Source organism: Amphiprion ocellaris, chromosome 11, assembly GCF_022539595.1.
Source record: "Amphiprion ocellaris isolate individual 3 ecotype Okinawa chromosome 11, ASM2253959v1, whole genome shotgun sequence".
Taxonomy (NCBI): domain Eukaryota; kingdom Metazoa; phylum Chordata; class Actinopteri; family Pomacentridae; genus Amphiprion; species Amphiprion ocellaris.
In genome coordinates, this window is record NC_072776.1 from 20,737,619 (window position 1) to 20,758,589 (window position 20,971).

The window sequence follows — 20,971 nt, forward strand, 5'->3', positions numbered from 1 at the left end:
ATTTGATAGCTAGCTTCTTAAAAAAGCTAATTAGTTCAATTGAATTTGCTTGTGCTGACTACTGGCGACCCTCGGCAAAATGCTGATGCGGCTGCTCCTGAAGTTTCCTTAGCAAGACAAGTTGTGTAGCTAGCAGCTCACTGACCCCTCCTCATGTACACTGATAATGCGAATTCAGACGCTTTGTGGACTTTATTCATCTTTTCGCAGCTGGGAAGAAGTTTTTTCTTTGTTTCTTTCGTTCTGTTTTTATACGGCCATTGTCTCGAATGCCTCCCCGATTCTCCCCGGTCGTGTCTCCCCTCCTCTTCCATGTATTTTTGTGACCACGGAGCTCCGCCGGCTGAGACTGAGAGCTTGACGTCAGCAAACGTATCCAGCAGCTGTAGAGGAGCTGAGGAGGAGAAGAGGAGGGAAGGAGACTGCTGGATGTGGAGCTCGGACTGTGGAGCGCTGAGGACCGTGGGCTTCTTTTCTACGAGACTGTTCGGACTTCTTTCTGGCTCTGCTGTAAGTACAAACCGCTGGTTTTTCCCCCTCCTGTTGTCGCTGAGATTCCCTCAGTTGCTGTTCAGAGTTAGCTGTCGACTTTCTCGGCTGCTGGCAACAATGTTTTGTGTATTGCTGCACACTTTCGCCTGTGAGACGTGTTGTCTGCCGTCACTACGAAGTTGACACAGTTGCTGTAGGATATTTAGAACAGCTTTTCGTGTCGTTATTTGCTGCTGAATGTTTGTTTCTGAATTGAATTCACTCAAGAACCTAACGGGAAACTTTGTTGCGCAAGTCCTTGCAAGGTGGACTCTGAGTTAACATGTCGAGTTTGTCTCTCTGGTGCCTCGAATTGTTTTTTTTCTAGTTTGAAGTGGAAACGCGGGTGAATTTGTGCGTGACACTTGACAGTTCGGTTTCGTGGAGAAAAAGCTGTGGCTGTGATTTCAATTTGCGGTGACGTTGTTTTGCATGATTGTAGTTAATGATGGAGGGAGCCCTTTGAGATAAAATCCAAACTACGATACGCTAATAATTTTATACTTAAACCTGCAATTTCACCATTGTCCGAACACACAATATTTCTAGAGGCGCTATTTCGGAGTTTGCCTCATATTTGCCGTGAGTGTACCTCTGTATGGAGTATGCAGTGTAGTGTAGGCTAAGCGTATCGCTTTATTATTTTCTCAGAAAGGAGTGGCACAGACTATAGAGACGATTGACATTCTCCTTTCATAATAACCGAGGGTCTATTAAATGGCGTTTACCTTTCATCATACCCTGCCTACACAACTGTTTTCAGCAGGGCTCAACAGCAGGGGCTTCGAGATGATAATAACTTTGTAAACAGTCTGCCACTGTGTTCTGCAGTATCAGTAACTTAATGAATGCACTCCTCAGAGAATAGAATAAGCCCCCCATTGCTTTAAGAATTGTCATCTCTGTGTGTAGTACTTCTGTTTCCTGCTACAGTTCTCATTTCATGGCTCCAAAGTCACCGTTTTCTGTGGTTGTGAAATACAGGTTTTGGGAAGACTTGTTGGAGTCAGCAATAAGGATTGTTTCACAAACGAACATTTCCAGTCACCAGTTTGCTTCTTAACTGGCTGATGGCGTAACACCCACTGAATGATCTCTGCATGCTTTTTTTCCAGCCACTGGTAGCAGTAATTGAATAGCTTCTTTTCGAGTGGCCATTGTATGCTGTGAAAATTAGCATGAATTAGCCTTGAGGCTTGTACAAATTGCTGCTAAGGACAGCAGTTTTTCAGGTTCATTGTAGTCTGCCAGAACGAGGTGGTCATGGAGATGTGATTTCAAGCAGAGTTAAATAAAGGTCATGCAAATTAAATGACAAAGTCTTACTCTGCTCCAGCGGTCTTGGCACACATTGTTGTTGCCACCTTGTGTTTTACAGTGCTGGAGGACCTTTTGCTCACCACACTGTATTAAAGAGTGCGGTTGATATATATCAGTGTGATGATATCTTTTGTGCACATGTCTGCTGTTACGTGTGACAAAAATACGACTACACTTAAAATAGAAGCTACTTCCCAATTCAATGCAGGGCCAAACAGTTCCCATATGCTAACACTGAGTAATTCTGTTAAAGCTGAAAAGCACTGAAATGTACAATAAGCAGTAAGAATCCCCTGCAAAATTCCCACAATGCATATTTGGCTAAGAATACAATGAACACAGATACAAATTTAGTAAGACGCATTTCTTTAAAGTAACACATGACATACACATGAAAAAGGACATTTTCATCTCATCTCTGGTTCAATTTGTGGTCACATTTCTAGTTCCTGTAGTATTACAGTAATTGTTAAACTTTTCAATGTTTTTTTTAATTATCAATTTAAATTTTTTTTATTTACAGGCCTTATTTGTTAGTTTGGCTTGTCATATGGTTTTGCTTTCAGATGTAGGTTACTCAGAAAGGCCATTCGTTTGGCAAGTCAGAGGTCTTCAGTGGTCCAAAAATGTGTGCCTGAACCCAAGAAGGCCCTAAAATGTACAACTCAGAACCAAATCGAACCCGTCTATTATTTTAAGGCTAGGACCCATGCAGAACTGAGACTCAATACAGGAACCGTTTAATTGGAATTGTTTATCTTATTATTCTTAGGTTGTATTTATAGTATGTTTTTAAGCGAAAAGCACACTGCTCTACTCCTTACCATTCCCTGTTTATCTTTTTCTGATGGACTGCATTCATGCTCTGGATGATGCACACAGGATTTATGATGTTGTTATGGAGATAGCTTTTTTTTTTTTTTAAGACAACACTGATTTATGCTTTGATCAGATGACATGGAAACTCATGTTGCATTAGCTGATGCTAGTGCCTGTCTGTAAAGTAATACTGAATGTATAACCAACTGAATTACTTTTGATGCTGCATAAAATGTCTGTATTTAATTGTTATGATTCTAGATCTGAACCTGCTGTGTGTGTAGCATGTTGTGTGATTCCTGTATTATAGTATGGCATCAGTGTGTTCAGATCTGACCAAATTATAACCCAGAGAAGAGGCAGTGTGGGTTTGAAGGTAATATGTAAAATGTTCAGTGGGTTACGTAAATGTATTGTGTCAGTAACTTTAACACTGGCAATCATGTAGTCAAACACAGGCCTTGGGATTCTTTGCGAAGAATTTCTTCTAGGACATTGGTTAGCAAAGGTGGTAGAGCACAATTGGTCAGACATAACCTGGCAAGTCGTGTTGTCCATGTAGGTACTGGACAATAGTTTAAACAGTAACCTTAAATGCACTGGCTTTGCTGTGGGATGTAGCATCTCATCTTGTTTTTGTTCCTGATGCTTCATAGAGAAATTAATAGCTGCTTCACAAGTTGGTTCACTGAAAAGTAATTTGCATCTACTTTGAAAATGTAGTAATTATTCAGTAATTTTTCTGAGCAAATCAGAAAAACCTCACCAAACATTACGTTGTTTCTGTGCAGAATTAGCTGCTTTTGTTTGTCATTTGTCATTGTAAACCTTGTATGTTTTTGGTTTTGGACTATTTCTAGACCTTAGATGTTATGGATACACTTATTTGCCTTAATAAAAAAAAAAAAAAAAAAAAAAACACAATGAAAATTAAATAATAGCTGCCCTGCTAATGTTTTTGATCTTGCAGAATATAATGCATTCACATTTCAGTGGTAATCATATACTGATTGGTCATAGCTGAGAAATGGCTACATCTCGACAGAGTAGGTAGTTATAAACAATCTCTGCATTGCTCCTGTAATGTTGTCAGCACTCGTGCTTACCACTCTCTGTCTGCCTACAGAACGTTCAGTCAACACTTCATCTATCAGTTTACGATCACACAGTGACTGATAACATCATTACTATCAGTCCATGCTCTCAATATCTCACTGTCACCAGAAACTCTATTACAAGAAGTTCATCTTTCCACCTAGAGCTGTCAGATTGGTGGAAAGCTGAAGTGACTTCAGCCTCATGCAGTCGTAAACATCAAACAGCTTTTCATCTACTATGACTTTTGCCGCTATTTCCTCTGGAATCAAAATTGAGGAGGAAGATTATATTGCTTCTTATTAGGGGCTCAGTTTTCTTATCCTTATCTTGCTTATGTCAAACAGATATTCGTCTTATAGGCTAAAGCGACACCAGTGACATGCCTAAGTCAAGATAATTGATATTTTTGTCTTGCTTGGCTAAGGTGTTGACTCTCACAAATGTCAGAGTCTTTGGTCTCACCGTCTCCGTGATTGAATTAATCCTCTGAGCTGTTATTATACATCTCAATTAATCATGGGCTTTTGCAAATGAGACAGCTGAGGGAGCCTTAAGTCTGTGCATGCTATTGCCTGTTTTCCATACTTGAGTCTTTCTTCTTTTGTCTCATTTTCTTGGACGGGACTGGTATTGTTTCACTAAGTAGAGGCTCCTTTCCAGTGCTAATGGATCTTCTTTGTTGTTTGTGTGATATGTCATTCTGGGAGTATATTAAGACCTACAAAGAGAAAAGCATATCTAACTAAAGTCCCAGGCCCTTGAAAATTATATTTTACAATCAGTGCTTTGATGTTTGAAAATAACACTTTTGTGGAAGTGCCTCTCTCTCGAGCATAAATCATTTTTGAAAGACCCACATTGCTTATCAGAAATGCACAGTAGTGTCAGACTTGCTGCATGCTCCAACTGTATGGTTGCCTATGAATACCTTCGTGAGTGTGTGCACACTGCACATAAACATTAATGTGTACGCACATGTGCAGTCCTCGCTCTTGTCCTTGTAGGTGTTGTCATTGCTCTTCAACACTGTAGTGGGTGCTGTTGACACATCTACAGCAAGCTTTCAGAACAGCTGCTGTAAAAGAAGTCAGCAGGAAAAGCTAAATGTGAGAACCGTGCCAGTTTGTCAGTAGTGTGTGGTGACTTCAGTTTTATTTTATGTTTTTGATAAATATGTTGGTTTTGTGATTGTTGAGTCACAATAACAAGAGATTGGGCCAAAGTTCCTTCAGACCAATGAGTCAGTCATCAACAAGGAGCTATGTGCAGTCAGCGCAGCTACAGATTTGTGACTCATTAATCATGCTTCATAATGTATAATATTTAAAAAATTGTTTAAATTATTACTGGATTTGGTTTCATTCTTTGTAAAGCAACCGTATGAAAATTTTCCTAGTCGTTTAAGTTTTCTTTTCCTTTTTTTTGCATTTTAAATATATAGTAAATTTGCAGTTGTACTTGTATCAATCAGTCTGAAAGCTTGTTTATTGACTTCACATTAGGTTTGAATTCTTTTCATGTTTGGGTCATTGATATAGTAGCAAAAGACAAACGACACTTCATCTAAAATGATTATTATATTAGGATTGATGTACTAAACCAACTTTAGGGTATCTAAGCCTAGCAATGAACAGTGTGATACTAGTACTGGTCTTTGACAAATCTAGAAATCTGTATACCTTCCTGCATGGAGGTAACTGAAATTGGTCTGATTTCATTCCACATAAGGACAAGGTCAGGAAAAATAAAACAGACTTACCATAAAGCAGGGAATTTTATAATAACACTGCAAACGAAAATTGCATTTTAGATGAATTGGTCATGCCGTGGCCATTACCTGATCCATTCAGCATATTTATTTGTAATTCATTTACGATCGTTTTATATTTCAGGATAGTCTTAAGGTAATGTAGTTAACATAGGTTTTCAAATGTGTCCCTGGCTTGGCAGTACAGAACGAGCCAATCAAAATGCCAAGTGTGGCCCCCTGAAGGTGATGTTGACTCTAGTGACCAACAGTGACCATGCTTTGTAGTTTTTTCAAAAAGTGATACTAAATATGTATATTTGAGTTTTAATTTCTAATTTAGAATCACCAGTTAACTTCAGCATGTCTTTGGACTCTGGGAGAAAACCGGAGAACCCGGTGAGAACCTATGCAGGCGCAAGGAGAACATGCAAACTCCACACAGACAGAACCCAGGCCCAGGCCGGAACATGAACCGGGGATAGAAATATATGCAGAGTAATGCAGTAGAAGCACATGCAGTAACACATAGTGGAACAACATAAAATGCCTTAAACCAAAAAACGCTGTGTCATTGACATGGTTTTGTCTGGGTAGAGTGTTTACAGCAGGTCTCCCGTAAACAGCCAAATGAGTCAAGGGTAAATGAGTTTGCCAACTAAGTGAATGGAACAAGATGCTTGTCCTAATGAAAACCTTTAGCAATGAACCATCTCATTGGCCTTGCTCCTGGGAAGCCACATTTCAGACAAGAATGGAAACAACTTTTCTGTAAAATACTTTGCCATGGTTGTGCCATAAGCTGTCCATACACAATCAGCATTTTTGTGCCTCCTTCTGCACAGACCTGTAATATGCCATGCAATACCTATCTCAAGGCTGTAACATGTTTTTAGTGTTATAGTCAGATGGAATTTAAAAACACACAGGATGACTGCACTGGTTTTTCTTTCTTTTCTTACGCTATATAAAGCTTCAGTCCCATTAATAGTGCCTTGAAAGGTCAGCTGCACATATGGCCAAAGATGAAATTTGCTTGGTGGTAAACTGAAATGTAGTGCTGTGACACCAAGGCAGGCAGCAGAACTTTGCCAAAAAGACACCAAGAGTTTAGTCAGTGCATGTTTACTTTGCCATCAATCATTTATCTTTTATTCACAGACTTGTGCACAGTTAGGTTAATATACCTTTGAAAGATAATTAATGATTATTTAACACACTGGATGTTGTAACCTTACAGCACTATTATTTTTAAGTACTATATGGGTGTACAAACATATACATCATGAGTAATTTAATTTATATGATAGTCAAACATGGCCTCTGTGTAAGCTTGGTTTGTTGCCAAACCCTTGGGATTTTACTGTTAATTCCCAATGATGTAGTGGAGCTTTTATGAAATATGCTTCCATACACAAGAAATCACTTTTCATAGATTTCATTGTTTTTCTCTGCCAGTGGTGGGAGAAGGATGCTAAGCCCAGATAAAACAAGAATAACCAGAAAGGACATCTAAAACCATTGCCATCTCTGACTTGGTAGAGAAAAGTTACAACATTCACATCAGATACTCTGTAGCATCAGTTATGTGGGCTGGAGTTTTCATGAGTGATTTGTACACCACTGCTGCATGTTTACAGTAGGAAATGAATCCTACTTGTACCCTATGTCCAAATATTATTATTGGCCACCTGTGAAGTCAGTCAGCAGATATCATTGGTCCGTATTAGTTTGCAAGTGAACAAATAATGTACCAGTATTTGGGTGGAGTTTTCTACTGCAAAATGACCTCCTTATTAGATACCAGGGTCTCAGTTAATACAGTCACGTAAAAGGGATTGGATCAAAAATGTTTATTAAAAATATTACTCCACTTGTTAGGAATTCCACTAACTCTCAGCTAGATTGAGATTGTTCTGTGAGCCCCGGAGTTGTACTGATTTCTTTATTTACTTTATGTCAAGGTGAGATCATTCCTTCACCCTTACTTATTTTCATTATGTGAGTGCATTTGTTGTGTGTGTGGGTTTTTCATTGTTACGTTAACGTTCAAGTTATTAGCTTGTGTGCCTTGACAAATTTAGGTTAAAGTGGTTATATTTAAAGTAAGGTGCCTCAATTCAAATTAAGCCTTTTTTTTCTTCTGGTATTTATTTAAAATTGCCATCGGAAAAACAGGAAATCAATAGTTGTTGATATTGACAGAAATTAAACATTGATTTGTGATGATTTTTTTTCAGCTATGTTGTCCAGCTCTACATCTAAATGACACTTGGTTATATAATTATTTGGCAATTATTGCAGATACTTTTCCTGACACTTAGTTTGTTGATTCATCATTTCAGTTCTTAACTTTGTAGCTTTAAACATAATCTTTATTTTAATTGAATGTGGTTATGTCAGACATGTTGCTATGATTATATAATTGATAGTAATATAACATAATATAGAAATAATTTGCAGAAATATTTGAGTTATGGACACTCTTAACAGTGAGAGTCATTGTCTATAATCTCTCTAGCTCTTTCTAACAGTAAGAGATCACTGAGACATGCAAGAAAAGGTGGGTGAATACAGAATTTTCTTTTGTATTCATAACCATCTGTTGCCCATTGACATTTGGAGGAAATGTCTTTGACTGTCTCTGGGATCGGTCAGATTGATCTTGCAAGTACATCACAACTGAGACAAGGAGAGTCAGTGATGGAAGAAATATGAGCAAGTGAGCTGATGAGATGGGAGCTACCATTAGCCTCATTACGTTATTGCTTTCAAACTGTGACTTTAAACATCCCCTGATTTGAGGCAAATCACAACTGCTGATTTGATTTAACGTGGTCTACGTCTTTGGCTCTGTGTGTGGCTCTGCATGCTGTGTGCTTTTGCTGTCTCCTCTGTCATGTACTCTTTCCTTTCTTCACTGAATTCAGTGTAAGGCTTTTTTTTGGCATAGCTAAATTGCTCACAAAATCAGAAATTTTTGTACAATTTCAAATATTCTGCTTTTTATTTGCTTCATCCTCTCTGTGTGTCATGTCAGTGTTTATTGCTAAAATGGATGTCCATGTTAAGGTATGACTCATGTTTTTGTGTCATTGTAATTCGGTCACAGCTGAATGTCAATGAGGACTGCTTGTCATAGTTTAGGCATGGATTAGGTTATATATTTTGATCGATGAAAGTCTCTGCAATGTAATTTCCCGATAAATGAGCTTCTACCTTTGTAGGAGATAAGTTAATGGGATAAGAAACATGGCCTGTCACAATTTCGCACTCATAGCTATCAAAATTTGATTACACGTGCAACTATAAATAGACACAGCAGACATGTGGGCTGAGTGTTCAATCTGCAGTTTTGCCTTTTTGCATCATTTCTAGTACCTTCGTCCTTATCATGACATTGAGTTCCTCGACATGTTCACGAGAGATGACCTTTTAATTTTTCTGTGCAAGTCAAAATTGTTAAACTCTCCTGTATACGCCTGTTGGTGGCAATAAAGTATTTTCAAATATTTCAAAAGTCCTTATCAACAGGGTGATGCATACTGTCTGCCTTAGACTAAATTTGTATTCCTACAGCTCTGTGCGTGATCAAGACCCTCTGGCAGCTTAGTTGACTCATGACTTAAACATACTGTAGTGCAGAATAAGTTATCCACTAAGACATGAAAGCCTCATTCATTCTGCTTAGACATTAAATGAAAACACATACCGACTAAAGTAAAATTAACTTCCAGGTAAATCATTGAAACCAAATGAAACGGAACACAAAACATCTGAAAGACAACTATGGGACATTCAGTGACAAGTAAAGATCATTTAGCATTTTATTGTCTTTAACTACTAATCGGCATACAAATGGAGAAAGGCAGAGTTACATCAGAGTCAGGAGACTAGAAGCTTGCACTGCCAAGAGGAACTAAACAAGTACCAGGACATCTGTTATTACATAGAAGTAAAACTTGTCTTATAACCTGAGTTTTACCACTCACTACTCACTCACTTGGCCAGTCATATCCAGGTTTTGCCATTAAACAAGTTGTCCACGATTGTCTAAATATGTGGTAATCATGGTCTGTTTGGCTCTCTTAAGTTTAAAGAGAGTTGCTGTGCTTAGAAATTGTCTTCTCATCTTCATCTAAGACAGCGGAGTTTCACTGTTTTCTCTCCTCCTTTGTAGATATCAAATATAAATAAATCTTTTGTTATGTTTGACCTGGTCATGAAATAAATCCTCTTTGTTTTCATACTAAATGATAGGGCTGGTCAAATGATTGATTTTAATCCAAATTAACAATGTAATAAGCAAATTGCAAAGGCTGCAATTTACAATAAAAATCATGCAACTGTTCTGTTTTTGGTTTTACAAATTCATGTCGGCCTTCTTGTGTGACAGCCAAGCTTTAGATGTTATCATATCTTACGTGGTAATGCTCCATCCTATGTTTTAAATATATCACACACTGAATATTGAACTGAAGACTAACTTCTAAAAAACAACGTCACAATTTAATTTTCTCTCAGAATACCTGTCCAAAAAATTGCAATTGGACATTTTCCCCAAATAATTCAGCCTTTCCAAACACTGAACCTGACTGATACTTTGGCATTCAGTGTTGTGGTACAGATGGGTTGCATTTAAAATTACTAAAAGCATGGGCAAAAATGGAAAGCTGTTTGCTATATTATGAGGAGCTTTTGTTACAGAGGTTAATAACCAAAATCTAATTTTTGGTGAATGTGTGTGATCAACATCAAAAAACATGTACATTTTCTGCATTTTGTTTGTCTGTGGATTACTTTCAAACATATGTACAAAACATTACAAAAGAAGAGGCAGATGAAGACATGCGGTTAGATAAAGAGGCACAGCTGACATCTGTAATTAGTTCTATACAGCACTTAACACTTCTGTTTTATTGAAGAGAACTTTGGCACATGGTCTGGGTATCACTACCATATAGAATTTAGGTACAACAGAGTCTTTTTAAGTGTCACTGACACAGCACAACAGTGTGGGGCATGCACAGGCTTTGAATATCTGCATTTCATCAAACCATCACAGACTGTGTTCAACATTTATTGAGCTGACAAACAGCATTTGGAGCTGATGGCTCTCAGCAAGTCAGACAGGGAGACAGACTTTTACACTGTCACCATTGGTGTTCCAATTTGGCTGAGGCTTTATAACGCACTTCTTCCTGATCCAGCACCTCAAAGAAATCACTGGCATAAGCCTGTCCAAGGCATCTTCAGTTAATTCAAGAAGTCATCCCGTTGTGGGTGAAAACAGACAGCCTTTTATAGCTCTTTTATTTCTTGATGAGTACCATTAATTTCATGGGGCAGGCTGAGCTCTTTGCAGCTGGCATTTTTTTTATCCGCTTGAGACAACATGACTGCATTATCCTCCCTCCAATAATGAATTGGCAGGAGTTATGTGTGTTTTATTGGTATTGTTTAGCACTTTAGTTGGGAGACTGATTTCTCTATTCATGCTCAAAGTAGACTGCATATCTCATCCTCACAGGCCTGAATGCCTATTTATGTGTTGTAGATGTTTTGCCAAGGCTGCAGTCCGGAGTAAATACTTCTGAAGACCATTATTTATTTTCTTGTACACTATCACCCTGGAAGCTTCCTCCATAAAGATCATTCACATTAAAACTAATTAGATTTATTTGGCCTCATTACAGTGCTACCTCACTGTGCAAACACTGCCAGGATTTCAGTGTTGTTCTGTTGCTGTTGTTTGTGCTCTAAGTTGACTACAACATAAACCGTCTTTATGACTTTGACATATTGGTTGTCTCAGTTAAGCCATGTTGCACCGTTATTGTTGTTTGTTTTCAGAAACTGTGATGACACCACAAAAAGAATCAATATCAGATTTAAGTCAGTGATGTAAGGTTTTGCTTTGAACATAAAAGCAGGAATCCCATATTTGTCTCAGAATAAGCTGTAATAAACCCTTTCAGTTGCGCATTTTTTAAAAACTCAAATAGAAGATAAATGAAAACCATCAGCGTACACCTATGATGAAATCAGGCCTCTCCCAGATGCTGCTTGCCAGTTTTAACACAGAATCATTGAAGCTCCTTTTAGCGTCTTAGTTTTTTGTAATCTTCATGCCTAGCAATATGCTCTCTCATTACAGCTCCATTAAGAATGAGCAAAAATTCAAAGCATTTTATCTATAATATTTGAGTGGATATAGTATCTCAAGTCTGAATGTCTGCCTTTTAGCAAGCCACATTTTATTGTTTAGAAGTCCTGTGAACCAGTCTAACCTGGTGACATTCAGAGAAACAAAATTCCTAATACTATTACATTCTCACCCGAATCACTTGTAGTCATCTTTCTGGGATATTGGACACATAACCTCTATTAAATAGTTACATGTCAGTGTTGAGGACCTGTTTAAAATTCCCCTCAGATCTTCATTTTGTTAGAAAACAACATCCGCTGTCAAATTTTCTGAGCTGACTCAAACAGAGATTGTTTTCAGTCATTTGACAGTTGTTTGTTTGCATTATCCAGCTCACCAGCTTGGTTGGTGGTTGCTTAGAATGCTTGTCTGCCAGCACATTCAAAAATGAGGCCAGTGAGAAAATCTAGTATGTAATTGCAGCACTAACAGCAGTCTGGGTTAGCTCTTTGTGCAGGAGCCCAGATACAGACCTGGAGGGTGGCTTCTCAGAGTGTCGATGCAAGCTTGGCTGGATAGTGTTTTGGTGGCCCTCTGCCACAGTGGCTAGAATCATTCTCTGTAAAGAATTATAAAATGAAATTGTTGCTTAATTATAAGCTGTGTTTCCCTCACTCTAACACCTCATAATATAATTAGTTCTCATTTATTAGATTATATAGTTCTTTCTCCATCTTAGTCAGAATCACTAAATTCAAACTGCTGTTCCTTGATTATGATTGGCTGAGCCGTGTTCAAAGCCATTGTAAAATACTCTGTCAACATGCAGTTATGACCACATTACATCACCATTACTGTGCCAAACAAATTGTTTCTAAATGACAGACTTTGTTCTGAATCTTGACTTGCTGGGTAGACTAAATGTAGATGAGTAGTGGAAAATATGGACAGGACAGAAAAATAGGATTAAATGGAGAGGAGACATGTTGAAATTAATGAGAGATATTGAAGAGCTGGAAAAATCAACAAACAAAGCTGGGATTGTTAAACAGACCCTATGCGGCCAATTTGCTGTTTACAGACCTGGTGTGCTGAGAAAAATCTGGCTATTAATTTTAAAACAATGACTAAAATGGATCTAAGCCAGGCTCCCCGTAGGTTTTATGTGATTGTGAAAACAGGAAAGGTAAATCCCATGGTTTCAAAAATTATGTTTGCCTACATGCTGCAGTTAACCAGTATGCCGACAATTTACTGATCAGTTGATCTTAGTGTCCGTTGAAAGATCTGGAGTTTATTAACAATGCTATAGGTAAAATAACTTTGCGGAGAACGACACGACAAAGCATCCCACCACCATTCATTAAAGATGACAGACTTTCGTAAAGTCAAACACTCTCAGGCACTGAATCCAAATACACCTGAGGATCTTCTCAGCAAAAGCATCAGAGTCTGGTTTGATATGCAGCTGCATGTAGGATGCGGAGCTGAAGAAGACAACTGCCAGCTGGATCCCAAATCATTTATCGTCTGCCAGCATGAGAACAGAGAGAAGCATGCAACGCTGTCATACAATGAGCGCACAGGAAATCACTAAGATGCCAGCAATAGACACAAACAGGGCTGATGGGGATTTATGTTTTAGCAGCTAGGGAACTCTGTGTCCTCTCTCTTGGTTGGGGAAATACATCTTGTTGCTGCCATCCATCCATCCATCCATCCATCCGTCTATCTATCCATCCATCCATCCATTTTCTATACACCGCTTAATCCTTATTATGCAGAATTTGTTTATTAGTTATTGATGATCAGAAATCATGGCAGCATAGAACGTGGTCATTTAATACAGATGTACCCACAAACAAAATTACCTTGCGATGAACACAGGCATGGGTTATGCATGTGTACGTTATGTACGGATACTGACTCGCGTGACCTAAATATGTAGCGGGCGGCGGGAATTGAGGGGACTTGGAAACACCCCCCACAGTTTAATCAATTGTTCCTTGTATGATTTCCGACGGATAAGTCTCAATAAGTCTGCAGCGGTGAATTTTTAGTAGGATCGCAATCATGTGATCGTCAGCAGGCTTCCGACGTAGTGTTCACTTGTTGTCATAGTTACAGTGACTCCGTGCCGCGATCTTGCAATGACACAGAAATCTTTCACAAATCTGTGGATCCAGACTATAAGCTGCATCACTATCAAAATCTAATCAATTGGTCCTTGTATAATTTCAGTCCTTTGCTGACATTTCATCCAAATCCGTTAGTCAGTGTTTGAGTAATGTTGCTAACAGACAGACAGACAGACAGACAGACAGACAGACAGACAAACAGACAGACAAACATTCAGCGATCGTCACATAACTCCGGGGCATAAATCTACATCGTACCTGCAATTTTACCAGTGACAAAACTAGAACTGGAGAAGATGATGGAGCAATATTCTTGATTTGTGTACCACTTAGCGAAATACAATGGTCTAGAGTCAAACACCCCCTTAACAGCAAAGAGGAATACGAACATAATGGAACACTACTTTGACAATTGCACACAATTAATGTTAATATCCAGATAAATGTCAATAATTACTCTAATGTTTTCCACCATCCTGATGAATGCTGCTAAAGAACTACATTCCTTGGCAGAAGATCATTATTTGTTATTAATAAATCATTGCATTTCTTTAATGTTACATTTTTATTTTATGAAATCTTGCCCAATATGTGTAGTAAGTATTGTATTGAAGTAACATTACCCTCAAAGCCATAGTTTACAGTGACATCATAAATGCTGAGGGATGTTGTTAGACATGATGCGGAGTGCTTAAGAACAGCCCTTAGCTGTTTTAAAATCACTGTAAACCCCAGCCTCTTGGGGTTTATTGCTTTATTTGAGAAAGGAGAATGTGTTCCATATTGTGTGTAGTTCACATGGAACCCTGTCAGATCAATGTTTCAGGCTGGTCTCTACAATTGTGTGTGAAATGGGCCCACTGTACAGCAGCTGAACATGTATTAGTACAGTTTAGAGACAAAAAAGGAAACTGTGTGGAAGCTCACTGTGGTCAGAGTAGGTCATTCTAACACTAGTAGGAGTAAACATTCTGAAATACAATCCCAGTGCACTCTTAGCTCCTGACATAACATAAAGTGTGTTAACATAAAGCAAAGTTATTATATATGCTATTGTATATCTAGTTTCAAAAATAATCTCATGTGTTTTTATTCATCAATCAACTTCATACAAAATGCAGTAAATGGAAAAAAATCCTATCAATATTTGATGTCACCACTCTTAGCCTTTATTGCTTTCCAGCTACTTTTGTGCCTTTATGTATTTCCAGAGTGACTGAGTGATCACAGCTCTGTGAAGGGCCATAACTTATGATGCAGTGCTCTGAAGATAGGTCTTTATTACTCTGGCTGTAAGTGGGGGATTGAAATAATTTGATCTAAACATCTAAAGTACTTGAAAGTTTTGCACATTGGTGTTTATTTAAAAGTTCTCGACAAATGATTGGAAGATGACTGAAATTATGAGTTGAGAAGCTCCTCGGTTCATTTACATTTTGTGCAGTCACTTAGATTTCTTATAATCTAATATACATAACCACATGGCAGGTTGTAAACTTTTACAACTAACGCTCAGCAATATCTGACTTCAAAAGTGACTCATTTCTGTCTGCTACTCTGACACTCTCAGCTCCAATGGTAACTGTTAATGAAGTTGGCTGAAGTACTGTTTAATCAGAAACTGGTACACTCCCTTCTACTGCTTGGTGTCACTGATAACACATTTGTAAACCCTTCATTTGGATCAGTAAACCCCTCAAAAAAACCTTTAATGGGCAAAAAAATGGAGAAGAACAGAAATGTTGTCTTTACAGAAAAGCACAAGAGCAGATTTACAGTACAGAAAAGATGACAAAGTTCTAGGTTTGAAACACCTAAAGAATATGATCTGGAAGATGTACAGCAATTTTCAGGTGTAATGAACAGTGTGACCTGAGACACAAGACCTTACCATGACGATTAAATCCTGGAAAAGAATGCACAGGAGACAAAACTCAAGCATACCATTTACACATATTGGAGTGGGAAACAAGGCCAACGTGACAACATGATACATGGGAGAGGAAGATAAGGGCAAAGCTGAGCATCCTGGAGGACAAGTATCCAGTTCTTCCAGAATAAGGCACTGGCAGCCAGGGGAGAGAGAAAGGTCCCAGGATGACCAGTGGTCCAGCACACTGCATTAAAGTTTGAGTCTTACATGTAAAACATGAGACTCATACAGTGTCTGGAAACCGCTCCTTCCACACCTTTTCAGCCTGCCGAATGCCTTGGAGGGAAGACTGCCTGAAATTGTGCGCTGTTATCCCCAAATTTGTAGGATTATCACATCTTGCTTTCGAGGATGACGTTTCACCCCAGCTTAGACTCCGGCTATTCTGAACAGCCTTCAGACAAAGTTGCATGTACTCATTTGTTTTGAACAAAACCTCGCATATGGACTCATTTGGGCTGGGGTTGTGAAGCCATCTAAGTGTAGTGTGTGCTTTTGGATTAGATGCACCACTTACTGTCATCAAGGAGGATAGTCTTTTAGACAGGTGAAGCTAATTCTGCACCACACACTAGGTTGTAGACCGCTGCATGACTGTAAATAAATATTAGTCATAGAAGATGATGGAGAACAATATGTTTGTCAGTAGACTAGAAAATGGACATTACTCATAGCAAAGCGTATGGGATGCACTGTAGGTGCTAGAAACAGCTGTTGAAGTGACAGTTTTGTTAAAAATACATTTTAGTAAAAAATTAGCAGTCGATGAATAATGTTACTAAAATGACATGCAAATCTTTTTTTTGTTACCAAACATTTTTGTATTGCCACTCGATGTGATTTACTGCTATTTTGACTCTTTTTGATGACATATTGGCAGAGTAATGTGTTTCAGGGACGGAAAAAGTCACAGTAACGAATGGAGCTCTTACTGCTTTGTCTTTAAATAATGGACTGCCATTTACCAGAAATAGGCCATGCTTTAATCATTTTAAAAAGCCAAAACACTGCTTTGAAACTTCTCTTCTCATAGGGAAAATTAGAAATCAGACATTTCAGACACTTAGCTGAGGTCTTTAGTCACACTACTACAACCAAAGGAGTGCCACTACTCTGAGAAAACAAAATGTGAGGGAACGGTCTCGCTCTGCAGCCCTGCTCTAAGTGCAAATACCCTACATTTGCATTGGCATATTTTTTGAGAACTCTGACAATTTGAGATGCACTCTGTTGCAAGATGTGGGAATGCCCTCCAGCCTGATGTTTGTGTTCAGTGACAACTTCCTAGAATGTATTAATCTTATCCATGCATTGCACATGTCACGTTTTACTAATGCATCTTCTCCAGCTTTCCTATACACGAACACTGGCTATTAGACCTATACTGACATCTTCACAAAGCCGTTCTTACTCCTTATCTTGACCTTTAAAAGCTGATGTCCTGACTGTCATTTGTTTCGGAGAACCAGGGTCATCTCCTTCCCTTCCAGGCTTATTTCTGCTGCCACGCTTTCCTGTTTCACCTTTGATTGTGTCCCATTCATCTGTCACAGGCCTCCTGCTGTCTAAGAAGAACAGACAGTGATGGATGCTAATCACTTTACCTGTGTGCCTATCCACCCTGCTTCCTAGTCAACAAGCTCAGCCAAGGCTTCCCCCTTACAGCCTATGATGAAATGACCTGTTCTCTCTTATCATTTCTGCCATTGTCACTGTCAGTAATGTACATGTTCTCATTGTATTTGACTTCAAGCAGATATAGTTGTCACTGGACTTGACATAAAAATTATGCACACATGTAAATATTACTCAGTTTATGTGCATCACTGTCACCCATCACTTTCTGTTATTCCTGCTGTCAAACTAAGAAAACACATTAAAAACCGTGTTCTCTTCCTGCAGCTTTCTTCCTCTGATGTAAAATACAAAATGAACTTTCATTGATCTCTTATCTACTATACTATTCATAAAATACAGGAAATGAAATGCTTTACAGAGTCAGAGACAGTAAAAAATATCCAATATTGATTTCTTTGTGGCCTCAAACCTTTTATTTACTTAGCAAGATGTGAGGTGTTGGCTACAGGAGGAGAGTTCTCCTGATAAAGCTACCTTAAAATAACTACTTTGATCATGGAGAGCCTCATGTTGTGTTTGCTTGCACAGTTGACTTTGTTGTGTTTTTTGGTCTGATTTGCTCTGTAGGATAATCACTTGAAAAATATCTGGTTGGCTGATTAAAAATCATGTGGCACATAAGAATTGCCTTACCAATTCAAATTCATAAAACCTGTGGTAAAAGAGTAAGCCTCTTTCACACTCCTAAACAATAGTTGCTAATCTGAAGTCCTGATTTGGACTTAACAAATCCATTTTCAGTAATGAGCTCCTAAATTCTTTTGGCAGGACCCATTTTAAGCAGTTAAATATTGATGAAAATCACCCTCATGGCAGCATTTGAAGGAAAACCTCAGCTCTCTCACAGTTATGGCTAATTTAGTCTTTGGTTTTCCAAAAACTTTGAGGAAGGATGTTGGGAAAATATGCTGGATTTTGGAGATATTGTGTGCTATAAATCACTCCAAAAGTTAACAGTCACTGCTTTAGAAATGTGGTTTCCTGAACATTTCATGCATTGCATGCATTATTCCCACATATGTAGACAAATGAAAGCCACGTTCCATGGTGCCTTTTTTCCTGGTTTATGCCTATAGGATCCTGTCCCTGAACTGCACAGCTACACTATACCTCGTTTCTCTTAAGGAGCCTTTGACAGGCCGGACATTCTTGGCTGGCCTCAATGAATCTGATGGGTACCAGGATTACTGGCTAATGAGTTGTATTGACCAGACACTTGTTCTGCAGTAGAGCTTTGTAAGTTATTATTGGGCAGAATCTTTGCAGTTTCCCAAAGCTGATTTATCTTAGGGTCTAAACGAGGAGGGATGAACATGAACTGTGGTAGCACTGTCATTGTTAGAGAATACAGCTCGGAACCAGTATATCTTTCAGTGTCGACTGGTCTTGACTACTATCAATATTGTAATATCAATGCTACAGATTTAACATGCAGACCTTTTAAAACAATAGTTTAAAGTCAAAATTTGAACAAACCTAAGATCAATTCTAATAAACATGTTTATTTATCTGCATCTTCTACCACAAAAACCCCAAGTGACATGCTGATTTTAGGTGTATCACATGAAATGCAGATATCATATTTGAGAGAAGGACAATGCATCTCAAATGATTCTTCTCATTATGCCATGGAATCAGCAGCAGAAACATGTTGTTGCCCTTGTTGTTCGAGGTGCTGCAATGACAGTGATTGATAAGCACATTTAAATAGCTCATCACCTGAGAAGCCCAGCAGGGAGGTTAGCTTTTGTACAAGGGCACAAAATATATTTTAATATTTATTTTTATTTTGGTTTGTTTTTTTTGATCCAGTTGCACTGTTTGTAGAAATCTGTTCTTTATGGACATCGGCAAGGTTATCTGGAGTGTGATGGATGCTAATGAATTCATGTAATTGGCCCTGTGTTATTTTGCCCAGCCACAAAATACTTAATGTTTGCATGCATGAGTTGTAATACACATGAGAGATTACAATTTGTGGGAGCTTGATAACTTGTTCAGCATTGGAAAAACCATTTTCACTTTAGCTTAGATGCTCTTGAGGGCATTATTCAGCCCTACAGGGAGTTTGAGCTCTGTGCAAGATCTGAGGATTCCTGACCTCTGAGTTGAACCACTAAATCAAGATGAGCTGGAAGAAGTCTGAAGATGTGTTTCGCTTGCTTAGTTACCCTCAAGGCCATTTCCTGTCACAGCTACTCTGTACACTGACAGAGAAGGATAGCCCCTTGGCAGATTGTTTTGGCCAGTGGCCCATACATGCATTGAACTTCAAAGTTGGCATGAGATCTGTCTTTGTTTGTGTGAGTGGAATCCACTCCAGTGAAGTTCAGTTCATGAGTTCTACATACGAGACTGTGAAGAAATATACAGAAGCAAATAATATCAATATCGCACCCACAGATGTTGAAGTGATTCTTTCAGAAAGGCTGTCATTTAATGCCCCGGAATGTAAAAGAACGAGCCATTTCTGGCTTAAAGTGAAACATACTGTAACTGTCAATAGAAGAGTATGACTGTTGACTTTGTTTTACCTAGCAGTTCAGTGTAATTAACTATTGCAGTAATCATAAATCTAACTCAAATTAAGAGAAGGACTCAGATGTTATAGTAGAATAGACAATAAATGTTGGAGGAACTTCAATTGGGAATGCAAAAGACACAGAACTCCTCAGCATGCTATTCAAATTTGTTTTATCACGAGTCATTGGTTTATGGCCAAGAAAAGGCAGAAAAGTGCACATTAGACAAAGCTCTGTGTGACAGAAATATCTGCTAATGACTCTCCACAGTCATAACTGTCCCCCGAATAGAATAAGATAATTAAAGCCATAAATATGCTACTGAAATCTTTATATATTTTAAATAATTTAATGTATATTATATTTTGTGTTTGCAAAAAAGTTAAAGAGACTATTTCCCGTTGATCCTTTATTTTGAGACATAAATACCAAAAGAGTTTCTACCAGAAGTAAACTACTTACTCAGGGATATAACTTGTTATTTTCTATTTATTGTTCGATGTGATCAAGAGGTCCACTGTAAAAATGAAGAATCCCATGCACAGATGAATTTGGAAATTTTGAAACTGTATTGCTTGCCCCCAGCCCCACTTCTGTTGTGTCAACATTGTATACTTCTACCTTTTAGTAAGTAGTTAACCAAAATTGCAAGACTACTAGAGTGCCTCTCCTCTGGAAATCTAATGGTTTACCTTGTTAACATTTCCATGTGGTGTTTTTGTTTGGAAAATGCATCATAAGCAAAATAAGTCTTGAATGCCTTTGTTAAGTATTTCCCCCTTGAAATTGCAGTATACTGTTGATGGTTTCAAAAACAAGGATTCGGACATTGAGGGGACCAGTCCTGTCACACTGAACGACGGGGCTTTCTATGTCATCATTTAGTCAGTATCCAGTTTGAATATATATGGTGGAATTACTCCAATATTATGGTTCACCATTGTGTGACGTAGTATTACAGTTTTAGAGCAGAGTTGTAGAAGAGCTAGTGTGCTTTTTGTGAGTGGGGAGTGGTGGGTGGAGGAAGATGAGGGGACTTCAAAGAGTTGCTCATTCCCAAAAAGGCAATGTAGAGTT

The 20,971-nt window shown here is 38.4% G+C and overlaps 1 protein-coding gene across 2 annotated transcripts in view; it reads left to right on the forward strand.

The window, feature by feature from the left end:
- Positions 1 to 357: 357 nt before the first annotated feature.
- Positions 358 to 20,971, forward strand: part of gulp1a (GULP PTB domain containing engulfment adaptor 1a) — a 79,232-nt gene continuing 58,618 nt past the window's right edge. The window contains exon 1 of one of the 2 annotated variants that reach the window (XM_023274520.3): positions 358 to 510. The gene's annotated coding sequence lies outside the window, so the exon portion shown is untranslated. The remainder of the gene's footprint in view (positions 511 to 20,971) is intronic. The other variant, XM_023274521.3, reaches the window with a different exon arrangement.